This window comes from Antechinus flavipes, chromosome 5 (genome assembly GCF_016432865.1).
Source record: "Antechinus flavipes isolate AdamAnt ecotype Samford, QLD, Australia chromosome 5, AdamAnt_v2, whole genome shotgun sequence".
Lineage (NCBI taxonomy): Eukaryota > Metazoa > Chordata > Mammalia > Dasyuromorphia > Dasyuridae > Antechinus > Antechinus flavipes.
This window is the reverse complement of record NC_067402.1, coordinates 142260035-142277800: the sequence shown is the minus strand read 5'-3', so window position 1 is coordinate 142277800 and position 17766 is coordinate 142260035. Positions and strand designations below refer to the sequence as shown.

General features: G+C 33.1%; 1 protein-coding gene across 1 annotated transcript in view; it reads left to right on the top strand.

Annotated features, from left to right (window-relative positions):
- Window positions 1-17766, top strand: part of PRKAR2B (protein kinase cAMP-dependent type II regulatory subunit beta) — a 134835-nt gene that overhangs the window by 70798 nt on the left and 46271 nt on the right. The window lies entirely within an intron of this gene.

Sequence of the window (17766 nt, the reverse complement as noted above, 5' to 3'; positions counted from 1 at the left end):
ACAGCTAGTAGGTCTTCCTATCCAGGCCCAATGTGCCTCATTTTTTTAAGTGAAATAAAAAGCCTCATCTGTAAGACTGAAGAAAGATGAAGCTATAGGAGGTTTGTGGATGAAGGAAGGGGTTTGGAAAAGCTAGTGGGGTGAGTAGGAAAAGAAACAAACTATAGTATAAAGAAATTTGGGAAACCTCAATTAAAGAGGAGGCAGAAAAAATATGGAGAATTTAGCATTCAAAAGAAGGATATAAAAAAGGAAAATTAGAAGATATGTATGTGTATATATATATATATATATATATATATATATATATATAAAACTTCATAATATATCTTTACATATATATATATAGAAAAGGTTGCTGAAATTCGTGTTACTTGGAAAAGAACACACTAAAGGATAAACATTTTTAAAATCTCTGATAGGTTTTTATATGGAAGAAGCTAACCAGCTACTGTCTTTCTTCATTGAGGAAAAGAAGCTAAAACTAAAATACTCACACTCATTTATGTTTTCATTGATGTGAGTATTCCTTCAAATGATGTGGAACCCAACTCCACATCTTATCTGTCCTTTGTGGCACTTATCCATATTATTTGACATGGTATTCCATGGGAGGTCCTACCCAATGTGCCAGGAGCCTTTTTTCCTTTTCTCTTAATATTGTAATATGCAATCTGTCCATTGGAAACCTCTAGTTCTCTTTCTGTGACAATACACCTTCCATTTTATGGTTCTTTGATGACATTCTTTACACCTGGTTAAGTGACTGCTCAGGGACACACAGCTAGTTTTAGTATTCATTGTCTTTAATGGTGAAAACAAAGTTTGAAATTAAAAAGAATCAGTGTTAGCCATTTCTAATTTTTTTTTCTTTTTGTTGTTCTTCCAGTTTCATCTTTAAGTGTCTTCAGGATTATTTTCTTAGCTAAGTCTCTCACCAGCCTTTTTCATCTCTCTTTTTAAAAATAGATTAGGGTAGATTTGTTTTAATTATACTCCATATACTTTTCACATTTTAATTATTCTATTTTCAAATTAATTTTAATCTTTATTCTAAAAAGTTGGTGATCTGGGAATGAATTTCTCATCAGCAGCAAGTCATTTCATGCCTTTTAAGTTATAATGTGTTTCACTTTTTGAGGCTATTAGAAACTAATCTTCCATGTCTTGAACCTTCAGATTCTTTTCTTGAAGAAAATATTTACACAGGCATGAAGTTCCTGTGAAGTCTCCAAGTCTTTGACCTCTCATTCTTTATTTTTGATTCATAATTTCCAGCATATTTCACCTAACTTTACCTGTTTACACTTTTGTGTTGATGACAAAATTAAATTATATGTTGCTTTACTTTGGAAGGTTTTCTTGAATTCGTCATAGAATTTTTTTACTTACTTATCTTCTACAACAGATGTTGGAGCATAAAATGAAATAGATTTTCATAGTGATCTTTAAAATGTGTGAATATAATTTATTGATCATAATGGTCTTTTTGAATATACCTATTATGAATGCTAAATACAAGATAAACACATGAATTTTTTGTTCCAATTCCATTCTTTGCCTTTTCAAGGAGAACCCATGAGTCATTCTTCCATTTAGTGCCAATTGTCCTCTAATTTAATTTACTCTAAGAATGTCGAGTTTCATATGATTGCATTTCTTCAGTAATATATCCCCTTTAATAGTTTTTGACCAGTATATTAATTTTAGTAAAGTCACAGCTAAGTTGAGGTTTTCTAAATTGCTTAAAAACTGAAATTCCTAATACTGTCTACCCTATCTTCTTATACTATTGCTGACAGTATGGGAGGGGCTACAAGCCTGAGGAACATTTTGTATTATTCTCTGTTTTATTGTTGCCATGGTTAAATAATTAAATAAATAGTATTCAGTGGTATATTAGATAGGAGGCAGGAATCTTCTGATAAAACTGGGGAACTTTATAACCATATTTCTATCATCTTTCCTGAAGATGCTTAATCAGGCAATCAAGTAAGCATTTGTTAAGCACCTATTTATGAGCTAGATACTGTCTTTGCCAGAGAAAATAGAATGCTTTAAAAAATATTTTAAATGTAATGGCTGTTACAGGGAACCCAGTGATGTGATTTTACTATTCACTTTACATTCAATATTCATATTTGTCATGTTGAATACAATTCATGTTTAAGGTTCAACAATTAAGTGAAAGATTTTTTTTAAGGATTAAAATTTTTTGAAACAGTTTATAGTCTCCTTAAAATTCTTTTAAAAAGTTTTCGTATAATCTCAGTATTGACAATATTGAAAATTTGCTAGTATATGAATGAGAGATAGAAAGAGCAAGCATACTTGTCTTTTGAGAAACCTGAATAAATTTATGTATTGTGAAATGGAAAACAATCTGTTCTGTTGACATTTCCATGTAATTTTCTAACTTGTGTCCTAATAATCTATTTCTAAGCAAATCCTTAGCATTGCTAAAGGGAAGAGGAATCATAATATTTATGTGAAAGGAGTTAGACATATAATAATATTGAAGTTTTTATAATTTGAACATTAACAACCTCCCTTGCTAGAATTATCTGTTAGCTTCCACTCCTTTTAGTGTCAACATTAGTCATAACTAAAGAAGAATATTATGACATTGAAATTATTGATAATTTAAGCTACAACCATTTTTAGAATGTTAATGCCTTTTTATTCTGTGAGTTTTTCTTGTTATTATTGTATATTTGATAACTACAATTCCCAAGACATAAAAGTGACAAGGTAAGTAAGAATTAACATCCAACATTTGTCCGATTGTGGTTGACAAATTATTTGTTTTTTGTATATTCCTTACTGTAAATGATAAAGAAGTTATAGGCAGCAAACTAGAGTTCAAATATCAATATATTTTCTTCAAAATGACTAAGCTTAATTTATTGCTAGCAATCTTATATAATTTATAAAGCTTTATATCATTTCATCTCTTTTTGAACCTTTATAAGGAGGTGCAAATAGATTTAAATTTTTTAAAAAACTAAATGTTCAAAGTCAAATTATATTGATACTTGGCAAAATACTTTAGGGAGTATCGCCTTCTTTGTGCTAATTTTGTGATTTTACTAAGCTTTTGTGTTTGTAGCTTGAATTAGTATCAAGAGTTGTAAATCATTTCTTATATAGGAAGCAATTCTAGGTTTTAAGCTAGAGCATCTATAATTCTTAATGATTTGGACATTTAACCTTCCTGTGTTGCAATCTCTTGACTATTTGTTTTATGATTTTGATCTAATATCAGCAGCAGCAGCATAATCATCAACATAAGACTGGACATATATGTAGTACTCTAATGTGTGTGAGGTATTCACATTATCTCCTTTGAGTCTTGTAATGGGCTGAGGCTTGAGATGATGCACTGAGGTCCCAAGTACATGAGGCTAAGTAGTAATTGGACCATACTCTATTAATATATAAGCTTGGAGAAAGAATGGCCCCCGCCCACTCTTTGTGCAAGTCCTGATGTGTTGTATAGGAAATGACGATTTTGGTGAGTGGAGGCAGGGGAGTGGAAAAGGAAGGGGAGGAGAGACTGCTTGCTTTTGCCATTGCGACGACCTTTCTGTTTGCTGGACTTCAAAAACTTGGGGGGATCATTGGATTCCCTGATATGTGAAGCAATGGACAATAGATTGGTTTTGGACTATCTCTTGGCTGCTGAAGAAGGTGTATGTGTGACTGCTGTTTACATACTCTCCTTCTAGGACTTCTGGCAATCCTTTACAACACAATGTTGATTTATATTGTTTGTTATACAGTTACTTGGGGTTATAATTCATGTTTGTTACACCACATCAAGCTTGCACTGACTGTGGGGAGAGTCATCACTAATAGCCTCTGCATTATTGCTATGTGCTTGTATAATACCTCCTATGCTGAGGGGTTTGTGCATAATAAGACTCTTCAGTCCAGAAACCCGCTAGCAGCCCCCACTTCCCTTTGGTGCTTTTTATCTCCCTTCCTGAGATGTCAGGGAGGGCGTGATTATCTCCTTTTTAGTGCTTTCACCTCCCTTCCTGAGAAGTCAGGGGGGTCATGATCACCTCCTTTTCGGTGCTTTCACCTCCTTTCCTGAGAAGTCAGGGAGGGTGTGATCACCTCCCCGTGGGGGCTCTGACCTCCCTGAGGAGTCAGGGATGGCATGATCTCCTGTGTTCTAAAACAAAAGAAAGCGGGAGATGTAATGGGCTGAGGCTTGAGATGATGCACTGAGGTCCAAAGCACATGAGGCTAAATAGTAATTGGACCATACTCTATTAATATATAAGCTTGGAGAAAGAATGGCCTTATGCAAGTCCTGATGTATTGTATAGGAAATGACGATTTTGGTGGATGGAGGCAGGGGAATGGAAAAGGAAGGGGAGGAGAGACTGCTTGCTTTTGCCATTGCGACGACCTTTCTGTTTGTTTCTCTTCTTCTTTTTGCTTTTTGCTGAGGCAGTTGGGGTTAAGTGACTTGCCCATGGTCACACAACCAGGAATTGTTAAGTGTCTGAGGCTGGATTTGAACTCAGGTCCTCCTGACTTCAGGGCTGGTGCTCATGGCAAAAGCAAGCAGTCTCTCCTCCCCTTCCTTTTCCACTCCCCTGCCTCCACTCACCAAAATCGTCATTTCCTATACATACTTGCACAAAGAGTGGGTGGGGGCCATGCTTTCTCCAAGCTTATATATTAATAGAGTATGGTCCAATTACTATTTAGCCTCATGTGCTTTGGGACCTCAGTGCATCATCTCAAGCCTTAGCCCATTACAGAGCCTTACAACTGTGTGACATTACTTAGAGATTATTGTACCATAATGTACTACATACTATAGTACTACAAGTACTATTAGATGTTATTGACTTGTTTTAGAAATGTGGAAATTGGGGTTCAGAAAGGCTAAGTGACCGCCCATTGTTATCCAGCATGTAAGTGGAGGAGAATAAGAGTCTTCCTAACTCCATATCTAGTAGATTTTTTTTTTTGCTATGACCTGCTGACTGTCATCATTATCAATCCTATACTGATGTGTATACAGCTTCTTTATTGTTAATGTAGAAACATCTGAAATTTGGCATTATCAGAGTGATATGGTAGTAGTTCCATTTGGGGGATATGAAGAATGGGGAAAAAATAGGCACAGGTTATAGCAGAGAAATCTAGTTTAGGTAAAAATAACTTGCTTTTGATATGGGCTATTAATCACTTTCTTATTTTTATAGTGGAAACTATGAAATTTTCTACTGTTAGAGTTTTTTTAAGGAAAGGATAACTAATCATGTACTTAGGATGTTTTAGCAACCAACTTTTTGAAGGCCCAAGACCCTGTCTTTAATTCTACAAAGATAAATATGAAAGAAAAAAAGGGGAGAGTTGAATGCCAGTCATTAATGAACTGGGCAGTCCCCAATATTTTTTTGCCAGCACTCAGCAAAGGAAAAACATCCCACGTAGATTAAAAGGCAGTTTTATATCTCTTCAGTGGTACAGTAATATGCACTCAAATCTTATATCTTTTCAATAAAAACTTATTTAAACTAAGAAGGTAAGTTTTTAATTTTTAGAAGATACATCCTAGACTTGAATATTCATTTTAGTATTTACTAATAAATCATTCTACAATTTCTGCAATATGAATAAAGGCAACTGCCCTATGGATAAAGATCCAGTTTATAAATCAGGAAGACCTAGTTTCAAATCCTACCATACATACTTGGCTGTGAGACTCTGGGCAAGTCATTTAACCTTTCAGTGCCCTAGGCAGCTTTCTAACACTGTAACTTATCAGAGCAGCTGCTCATCTATTAGCTGGACAATTACTTCACATTGGTGGAGGGAGTATGTTCAGTAGAAAGTTCTTTATACAAACAAAGCTCTGCCACATAAAGGATACCTTTATGTAACTTTTTTTCTGTCTCAGAAATATAATTAGTACAGGGTCAAACATGATAGTAGTTTTAATAATAGAGAGTATCTTGACAAAATGAAGAAATGAAACTGGAAAGAGACTCTCTAATTGAATATAATAGTACTACTGGGTTTATGAAATACAATTATTCTATAGATTTCATTCAATCTCTGCTTTTAATATTCCAATTTTCATTATATACTTGATAATTCTATTATTTTCAATGCTTTCTTCTGCACAGAAAGGGGAAAAGAGGCATAAATCAGTTACATTGAACTAGAAATAAGGACAAGTCTGTTTTTCTAGCTCCTTATTCATGAGTGGAATAGCTCCTCTCTTGTTTGAGCGAAGGGCTTTCATTAAATACTCGAAATTTGTATATAGGAAAAACTCAACCACTAGCTACATACCTCTCCTTTGCTACACATAACTAATAACAGATATTATCTCATTAAACTATAAAATAATTTACTTTAGCTAAAATAGATAATTTTTTTCATTAATGTGGGTGACATTTCATTTTCATGTTGCTCTAAATTTAATCTCAGTGATATAATGAAAGCTGCTGTCAGATACACCTGTGCTTTTGTAACAAGCTCTGTTTTAAAGCTTATTATTATTTAAATGAATAAGCTAAAAATGTTAATAATTAAAACATTGGAAAACTAAGGGTCTGTTCTAATATATAAAAAGCATTGTTTCTGTATTGAGGTTAACACAACTACACAGTATGACATAGTTCTCATTTTTGAAACTAATCCTTCAGTGTTGCTGTTGTTGTTCAGTTTCTAGTTGTGTCTGACTTTGTGGCCCCATAAACCATAGCATTCCAGGCCTTTTGGTCCTTCATTAACTTCTGAAATCGATCCAAATTCATGTTCATTATTTCCATCTCATTTATCCATCTATTTATCACATACTCTGCTATCCCTTTTTGCCTTCAGTCTTTCACAACATCAGGTCTTTTCCAGTGAGTCTCATTTTCTCATTCAGTATTTGAATTTCCAGAGTACAATCTGAGTTATTTTCCTTAAATATTCACTGATTTGATGTCCTTGCTCTCCAAGGGACGCTCAAAAGTCTTCAGCACCACAATTTGAAAGCATTGATTCTGTGATGCTCAGTTTTCCTTATAGTCCAATTCTCACAGCCATACATTACTCTTGGAAAAACCATAGCTTTGACTATATAGAACTTAGTGAATAAGATGATGTTTCTGCTTGTTAGTTCCTTACAAAAAAACAAATATCTTTTAATTTTATGGGTGCAGTCACTGTCTATAGTGGTCTTTGAGCTCAAGAATCTAAAATCTGACACACAGCTTTCATTTTTTTCTCCCTCTATTTGCCAAGAAGTTATGGTGTCAGTTGCCAAGACTTTAATTTTTTTTTATATTAAGCCAGCTTTTATACACTCCTACTTTTATCAAAAGGCTTCTTAAACCTCTTTACTTTCTGCCATCAAAGTGGTATAATCTACAGCCCAGCTTCCTAAACTGTGGGTCATGATCTTATAGGATGTCTCATAACTAAATAGGGGGATTGTTGCAAGTTATGATTTATTATCAGCAAATATTTGATTTGTATATCTATTTCATATACCAATTATACCCACAATCAAATGAAAATTTATCAGAAGAAAAGGGATCGTGAGTAGAAAAAAGTTTAAGTACTGCTCTATAGTATCTGAGATTTTTATATTTCTCCTGTCAGCCTTTGACTTTTGATTCATCCAGCCTTGTAGTTCTCAAGACCTACCCTGCATATAAGCAAAATAAATAAGGTAACAATATATAGTCTTGTCATACTCCTTTTCTAATTCTTCTATACCAAAAATAGCAATGTACGCATGATTAATTTAATTAATGCAGAATTGTTTTGAATATTTATATAAATGCATCAATAATTTGATACATAGTACTTCTAGCAAACAGTCCTAGACCCTCTCTACTCACTGCTCATCAAAGGATTTCATTTTTTGTGTTGCATTTACAATGATGATTGGACCAGGCTGCAGAGAAGACAGGATCAGAAAAACTCCCTCTCTTTCCACCCCTACTATCTGTAATAAGTGCCTCACTTCAGCCCTAGAGAAAGTATATTTTTGAAATCCTACCTGACCCATAAATTCTTAATCCATGACAGAAAACAAGCATATTTCCTAAGTGCTTTGTTTTCATAACACTTTGTAGAGATGCTTAACACCATGCCTGGTACATAGTGAGTATTTAATAAATCTTTATTGACTGATTGAGGTCAGTCAATGAAATGGTTTAGGTATTCAACGTATAGAAAGAAATGAGCACAGAGGCATGATGTTTGATAAAATCCCGCTACTGGAATAAGAATATACTATTTTCTAGAAACTTCTGAGAAAGCTGAAAAGCAATTGGGAAAGATTAGGTTTAACAGACCAATGTCTCATTCCAAGTATAAGCTTCAAAGGGATATAAAACTTAGAGATTAAAAGTCACAACATTAAAAAAAAAATTAGAAGAATAGGGAAGAAATTTCCTTCCAGACTTTTGTACAGAAGAAGGGATCAGGACTCAACAAGAAAAAATCATGGAAGAAAAACAAATAATTTTATTTACATAAAATTTAAAGTTTTCTACAAACAAAACAAACATAGTTGAAATTAGAAGAGAAACAGTTAACTGGGGAAAAATCTTTGTGCAGGTTTCTGAGTCAAATTCCCAAGAAGACCTATTCTCTAAATGATAGTCAGAGAATATAAACAAGCACTTTTCAAAGGAAGAAATACAAACTTTCAACAAAACTATAAAAAAAATGCTCCCAATCTCTAATATTTACAGAAAGTCAAATTAAAGCAACTTTGAAATTTTGCTTCAGGCCCATTAAATTGGCAGACTGACAAAAGGAAAATGGCCTATGTTAAAAGAGCTGCAGGGAAAACAAACACACTAATGCTGTGCTGTTGGATGTGTGAATTGGATCAATTAATCTGGAAAACAGTGCAAATCTATCCCCCACCAAAAAAAAATCATAAGATGTGTAGCATACTCTTTGATCCAGCATTACCACTGTAGGCTTGTACCCCAAAGACATCAGGAAAAAGGTAAAGGACATGCATGTACAAAAGTATTTATAACAGCTCTTTTTGTAGTATCAAAGAATTGGAAACAAAGTGTCTTTCATTTGGAGAATGGCTAAACAAATTATTGTTTATGAATATAATACAATATTAATATGCCAAAAGAAATTGTAAAAAAGAAGTTTTCCAAGAAACATGGAGAGACATATAACCAGATACAGAATGGAGTAGGCAGTTCCAGGCAAATAAGTTACATAATACAACAGCTTGTAAAATCTTAAGAGCATAAGAATTCTAATCAATGCAATGAAGAACCACAATCTCAGAACACTGATGTTGAAGTTCTGTTCACCTTTTTGGGGACAAAAAATTTGAAGGAATCTAGATATAGAATGCAACATTCATTTTTGGATATGGTCAATATGAAAATTTGTTTAACTGTACACATCCATTATAAGAGTTTTGTCTTTCTTTTTTTTCAAAGGAGAGTGGGAAGATGTGGAAAACGGGATTAGGAATAAGATCTCCAATTCCCATGAGAAAAAGCTTGAACTAAGGCCAGAAAGGATAAAGATCAGCAACATCATTTTGAAAGTTTCATTTTTAATTTATTTTACATTTGAAAAGAAAAGCAAATTTCTTCATGATAGATATTCACCATATACCTTGTTGGTTTTTCATATTTAAATTATTTTATTGATTTCTATCATATTCATCCTTTCTTTATATTTTATATATGCAAATGCTTCTTTTATTTGGTGCTTAAGTTCAAGATAAGTAGAAAATACAATAGAAAGACAATCTATAAGTCTACATACCAATACAGTTCTATAAACACAAAAACAAAGCATTCTTTATAAAAATAAAAGAAGACCTAAATAATGAAAGAGATATTAATTACTCATAGTTGGGTTCTAAAATGACAGTTACATACATTAAATAATAGATTAACTGCTATGTCATTCAAGCTCATGGTACCAGATCGAATTAGACAATTCATCTATAGAAACAAAAAGTCAATAATCCTAGGGAAAATGGTGGAGAAAAGAGGCAAGGAAAGGTTAGATTCAATGGTACCACATTTCAAACTATATTATAAAACATTAATCATAAAAATTATTTTGGTGTTAATTTAAAAAAAATAGAAGAATCAATCAGTGGTGCAGATTAGGTATATAGAATCCAGAAGCAATTGAATATAGTAACACAATGTTCAATGAACCAAAGAATTCATGATTCAACACAGACTCGCAGGAAAAAAAAAAATAGAAACTCTGGGAGAAACTAGGTTTAAATCAACAAATTGATATGTAACTTTGACCAAAAGGTCATATAAACAAATTAGAGGAGAAGTGAAAGGAGATGTCTTTCATAACTGTGAACAGGGGAGGAATCTGAACAAACAAGGGATAAAGAAGATCCCTGGAAATAAAATGAGGAGGCAGCCCAAGACTGAATCCAGAATACTTGATAATAGCAATGCTTCCAGTCAGTTTCCACAACCACTATGCTGGGAAGCAATCTCTGTAGAGATGCAACTTGGTTATTGCAGTTATATAAGTGCCACAATCATATCTATTAAAAAACCCTAAAAGAAAGTTCTTATCATCAAATCCTTGATATTGGCAAATGGCTCAACACCAAAAATAATATTACCCAGTGGAATTGACATTAAAGAAGAGACACCTGCTTTGTCACTGAACCTTAAAAGCCATGAGATCTTTCCATCTGAATTCTGACTGAAACTTTCCACAGGTGTTATCTCTCCTATTAGAATGTGAATGCTTTGAAAGCAGGACTACATTACTTTTTGGTTTGTAATACCAACATTTAGCACAGTGCATTGGATGTGGTAAACACTTAATAAAAGCTTTATTCATTCATTCATTCATTCATAAAACAGTTATGATTACATAAAATTATAAAGGTTTTATGCAGAAGCAAAGCAGATAAAATTAGAGGGGAAAAGTTAACTGGAAAACAGTTATTGCAGGAAATTTCTCTGATAAATATCTGCTTTCTAAGATTGATCAAAAGAAACACAGAAAGATAAGGCATGGGTACAGATACATGAAGACAAGAGTTCCCAAAAGATTAATCAAAGGATCTGAACAGACAATGTTCAGACAACAGACAAAGATCTGAAAAGGCTAAGTTGAGAAGAAAGAATGAAATAAGGAGGAATGGCATAGTAGAAGAAGTTGGGGTAGAAGGAACAAGATTGAAGATAGACTGTCAGTTTTTAAGATCATGGAAGAAGGATAATTTGGGGTAATGGTGAGTTCTGAATTGGGGCCATTCCTAGAATAGAATAGTACATGATAGTTTAGAAAGTTAATGAATTGAGGGACTAACATTTTCAAAGAGGTATCAAAATGAAATTAAAGTCACCAAGGATAAGGGTGAGGAATGGAATGATAATACTATAAGCCAGACATTTAATTTGTTGAGAACGGAAGGAGACAAGGAAGATAGATAGCACAGTAAAATAGAACAGTGGTTCCAGAGGAAGGAGGCCCTGAGTTCAAATCTGGCCTAAAATACTTAACTAGCTATGTGAGCCTGAGCAAGTCACTTACTCCCAGCTATCCTGGAGAAAGAGAAGGAAAAGAAAGTAACCTGGAGGTTAGTAGATGGCAGAAACAAAGATTTGGGCAGGATGAGAAACATGCGACAAAGAGAGAGAGAATAAATAGAATATCCCAGTTCTTCTTCCTGCCCCCTGTCTTAGAGGAACATGAGAAAAGGAGTCTCTAACATGGAAGGAAAGGGATAAAACATCTTTAGAAGAAAATTTAAATGTCAGAAGTTAGAGAGTATAACAGGAAGAGATCTTAGAATGAAGTGAAATAATAGAATATAATTCCAGAGGACAAAGTGATTTTTTGGCACTTAGATTTGTTAATATTCTAATGTGTACTTAGTTTTATGTAGACTAAATTGGACAAGCCTGGATGACACAGAAGATTGGAATTTGCTAGCCATGGTAAGGGGAAAGTACCAAGCACTACAAGTACTTAGAAGCTTATGCAGTGAATTGGCCTCCAAATTGAATTTTGAATTAAAAATATCTGCATCAGTGGTCTTTCAAATGGGGATTCCTTCAGTTGATTAGAAGGAGAGAGAATCTTTGGTAATGGTGACTACAAGGATATTGTTTAAATAAATGAAGTCTTGAGTTTCACTGTTTAGTGGACTTGAATAGAGAAGGATAATAGCAGTTTAAAAGTAAAAGACTATCCCACTTTTGTCCTTTCCCCCAAAAAAGAAATCATCTCATTTCTATTACTACTACAATTGAAAGTCACCACAAAGTTTAGCATGCTCTTGAAGACCTACTATATATAGCAAAAATAATCAGAGCTTAGAGCTAAATGTGTCTTCAGAACAGCAGTCCCTGAGCAACTGATTATCCTCTATCCCCAACTTTTAAACCACATTAAGACTAGGCTGAGTTAGCTGCATATAGTGTTGGGGACTGTGGACTTGATTGAGATGACTTTATTTAATGTTAAATATCAGGTCAGGGCAGCTAGATGGTGCAGGAGATAGAATGTTGAGCCTGGAGTCAAGAAGACTTTTCTTTTTGAGTTCAAATCTGACTTTAGATACGAGTTGTGTGACCTTGGGCATATCATTTAATCCTGTTTGCCTCAATTTCTTTAACTATAAAATGAGCTGGAAAAGAAAATGGTAAATCAGTTCAGTATCTTTGCCAAGAAAAACCCAAATGGGGTAACAAGGAGTTGAACATGACCAAACAACAAAAGGAATCAGATCAGATAGAGTGATATGTGGCAAGAAAGCACATTGTAAAGAGTTGTATTTTGTAATACTATAAAAAAAAGAATTATTAGCTTGAAAAACTATTAGATTCTAAGAAAATGTGAATATTTCCATGAATTCAAGAATTTTGAGGGTATGGGAGATATGTATTGGTGTTTTTTTTCCTTTTAAAAGACTTTTTCACAATTCACTTTTTTTATGAAACGTTACCCAAAGACTGCTGAGATCAGAGTTATTGAAATTTATATTTAAAGATAACATGTAAAAGTACCTAGAAATCTTAAAAATAAATATCAAATTATTTTCAAACACTTCAGTTATACTTAACTTGGTTGCAATCAATGGAAATTGAAATAATGATGCAACCCTATAGACCTGTTAATTACTAAATGTCCACTTGACTTTGTAAAAGCTCTTCAGCTAATATGTGGAAATAGATAAACACTTGTATATCTAATAATAAGAGTCTCACTTGCCATTACTTTATTTAGATTATAATCTACAGTATAAATATACTTTAAGAAGATTAGTTTAGGAGAATGTATGGTTCGTTGCTGGTGTTTAGCAAATGTTACTCTTTTCTCTTTATGTTCTTTGTATAATCTAATAATTTTATTACCATAATAACCACTATTTATTTAGTGCTTTAAAATTTGCAAAGCACTCTTCAAATTAACTCATTTGTCCTCATAACCACCCAATGAGATAGATGTTCTTCTTTGTCTCATTTTACAGAATTCCTCCAATTAGAGTTTTGTTCTAACATTTAAGTTTAAAAGCAGATTGCAGAACTAATTTGTATGGGTAGGGGAAATTCTTTCCTTCGAGTTACCAATACCAATGAAATCAAAGATTGAGGCCAAAATGTTTTTGTGCGAAATTTTGTTTATTGCCAGAAAACATTAGATTGTTGGACCTATTTTACTTGTTTCAAATAATTTCTACAGGTTGTTATCTAAAATGTGTAATTTTTTTTTCTGTGACTGCAGTATTTATATTGGAACATATCTGCATTTTCTTTAGAAAGAGTAACAAAAACAAGTTTCTTTTTATATAAAGTTATTTCTTAAAAGAATGAAATCTGCTTATGAAATTCAGGCTTTTAGTTTAATGAAGGAAAGGAATATAAAAAATTTTGTTTGCATGCAGAAATCTTTTCCTTTATTAAATTTTGTTATCTTAGTTTTGCAAATTATACTTTAAGATTTTTATAATTAAGTTTCCTGAAAATCTAAGACTTTAGGCATTTGTTAAATATAAACTGAAATAAAATTAATCCAATGTTAGTAATATTTTTATTGCTCTGGTTCAGTAATTTTAAGAAAAGAAATGTAGGTTTGTTACTCAGTAAGGAATTTTGAGGTTTGATTATGGGTTAATCACATTACCATGATTTATTCCGGTTTAATGCTTATTGATCATGTCAACAAGCATTTAAGCTATGTGCCAGACACTCTGCTAAGTGCTGAATGATACAAAGAAGAGCCAACCAATAATAATTCCTGATCTCAAAGAATGTAAAACTACCCCTATTTTAAAATATTTACTATAATTTATAAGGGGCAGTAATGGCATTGGAGACATGGAGGAAACTTTGACATCCAAATATATTTGTTTATAACAGCATCATACTATATGGGCATAATGCATATGCATTACCACATGCATAGACTACCACTTTTGTAGAGAGTTTCACTAGGCAGTGTTAATACAGGCAGCAGACAGATCTGGCATTCTTTTGGACTCTATTCTAATCAAAAACACCACTAATCTTTAGGAAGACCCATAAAGAATCACAGAATTTTAAAGTTGGAAAAGACCTCAGAGACTAACCATATATGAATTTAAAAAAAAAAAAAAACTTCTATAACATTGTGTTAACAAGTAGTCACCTAACTTGTATTTAAAGACTTCTTATGAAAGGGAAACCAACTGCTATGGCTACTCATTCCATTTTTTAAATAACTCAAATTGTAAGAAAAGTTATCCTTGCATTGAATGAAATCTGTCTCTCTACTATTTCTCCTGGATGCTTGCTACAGCCAAAAAGAAAGTCTTCTCCCTTTCCTCATAACAGGCTTTCATAAGTTTGAAGACAGCAATCCTGTGTGACTTCTACTTTTTACTCTTCCTTCTAAATATTTTCAGTTCTCCTAATAAAGATCTATTGCATGGTCTTTATTATCCTTGTCATCCTTTTCTAGATATTTCAATATCTTTCTAAAGTATCCAAAACTCTCCAAAGTCCTCTCTAAATGTAATCAGAATAGAAGAATACAACAGACCTATGATTTCCCTTTTTTTCTGAAATTTTTTTTTTCATTTTGCCTCAGACTTTATTAGTTGTTGAGACTGTTGGGTCATATTATTGTCTCATAATTGAACAACTCACTAAAATTATCAGATTATTTTTCCTTTCAGAATTGTTCTCTATTTCTCCTTAATCTTTTACTAGATTTTTTTTATTTTTTAACTCAATTGTGAGACTTTACACTTGACCCAATGCTTGAATATTTTGAGATCTTTGTTAGATCTCATTCTGTCATCCAGGATATGAGTTGACTTTCTCGGTTTTGTGGATTTTAGAAATGCTTTTAGCAAGCTTTAAGGAAAGCTACCAGATTTTAAGAGAGATACTGAAATGTCTAGAGAAGGCTAACCAGGATAATGAAAATTAGTATTAGCTGTCTTTTCTAGCTTTGTGGGAAAACAGTTTCAGATTTGATATCCAATCTAATAGCAATATCTAGAACCTGTGGAAATCTCCCCTAGCAATCTTTTTTAATGTTGAGATGGATGTATTAATGATTACTTTACTGGCTTTCAGCCAGTTTTGAATCTACATTAACAGCTTCTGTAGCTTGTATCATCCACAAGGATGATATAAGACATACTGTTCATTTTTTCCTAAAATCTCGGCAAACAATATGTATAATGTTCTCTTCAACTATCCACCTAGTTACCCAAATTTTTTTAAATGAAATTAAATTAATTTGTTGTAGCCTATTCTTGATGAAAACATATTTGTTGTTACTCCTTACCATTTCCTTTTTTATATGTTGATATTATGAATATGGATGAAAAACACTTCCCCCAATACTTAGAGCTCAGAGAACCCTAGTGCTTGAACTACATTTCCCAAAAGGCTGTATAGAACTAAGAGGATAGAGTGTTATGCCCTCTCCCTCTTCAAAAAGAGGATTCTCTCGGCGCTGGATTCATATACAGGAACCAAATTTAGTTCTTAACTATCTCAACTTCAAATAAGAAAGTTATGCTGTTTTTCACATACTTCAGCCCTTTATACCTCTACCAATGTGCCCTGGAATCAATTAGTTAAATTTTAGATTTAATCTAGGGTTCCCCTAAAGGAAGAAATAGAAAGTATTCTATGTGAAGTGTAGAATCAGTTATAGGACAGCTATTGATTTCCTATACATAATGGAATGCTTAATGCTTTTTTGTATTGCCTTCCTCCATTAGATTGTAAACTTCCTGAAGACAGGAACTGTCTTTTTCTTATTTACACACCTTCATTTCTAGCTCTTCCCTTGGTTTAGCACAGCATATATAGTAGACCTTTCTAGACCACAACAATCATGAGAAATAAAATAATACATGTAGTTCTCCTTAACTCTGCCTAACACATTCTCTTCTAGAATTTTGCCAGGAACATTCTGGCTTATATTTAGCAAACTCTGTGGTCTTTTCTTTTTTGGAAAGTCAGAGTGGTATATTCCTTTCTTTAGTCCCATATTTCCTCTCCCATTTTCCATAATTCAATAAACATTATTAAGCTCCTATCATAGGTAAAATACAAACTAGTTCTGGAGTTAGGAAGACCTGAATTCAAATCTGGCCTCAGACACATACTAGTTGTGTGACTCCAGGCAAATCATTTAACCATGTTTGCCTCAGTTTCCTCATCTGTAAAATGAACTGCAGAAGGAAATGGCAAGCCTTTCCAGCATTTTTGGCATGAAAACCCCAAGTAGGATCATAAAGACATGACTAAAATGATTGAACAGGAGCCACCTTATATGAAAATCTGAACTTGGGATACTGAGAAAGCACTGATAGGCAACTATTTCCCCTGCATGCATCCCAAAATATCTTGGATCTATGAAAGATTTACATGTATACACATGTATACACACCTCTCTGAAAATCTCACTGTGTAAACTTTTGAACTTTCAGAAGAATCTTCAGTAGTCAAAGTCCTTGTCTGATTATTCTTTCATTCTTCATCTAGATTTACCTTGTGTAATTAAGGGAATATATATAGCTGTTATTTACAAATCCAACCAGTATTGTGACCAATATTTTTCAAGAATATTTCTTCTTTTCCACTTAAGAGTATTTTGTTTTTCCAATTACATGTAAATAAAGTTTTCAGCCTTCACTTTTGTAAAATTTTCAGTTTCAATTTTTTTCTCTCCCCCCCACCCCCATTACCTTCTACTTCTTCATGACAGCAAGCAATCTGATACAGGTTATATATTTACAGTCATTTAAAACCTATTTCCATGTTAGTCATGTTATGAAAGAAAAATCAAAAGGCAAAAACCATGAGAAAAAGAAAAAAAGAGTGCAAATAATATGCTTCAATCTGCATCAGTCTCCATAATTCTTTCTCTGTATGCAAATGACATTTTCTATCCCAAGTCTATTGTCTTAGATCACTGTCTTGGATCACTGTATTGCTGAGAAGAGTTAAGCTTATCATAGTTGATCACCACACACAATTTGTGTGTGAAAACACACAATGTGTACAATGTTCTCCTGGTTCTGCTCACTTTACTCAGCATCAATTCATATAAATCTTTCCAGGATTTCCTGAAATAAGCCTGAAATTATAATTCTGAAATAATGCCCATTACTTCTTAAGAAAAATAATGTTCCATTATTATGCCACAACTTATTCAGTCATTTCCTAATTGATGAGCTTCTTAAATTAATTTAAGTCACTAGGAAAAAAAATTGACTGCAAAAATTCTAACTTGATATACTAC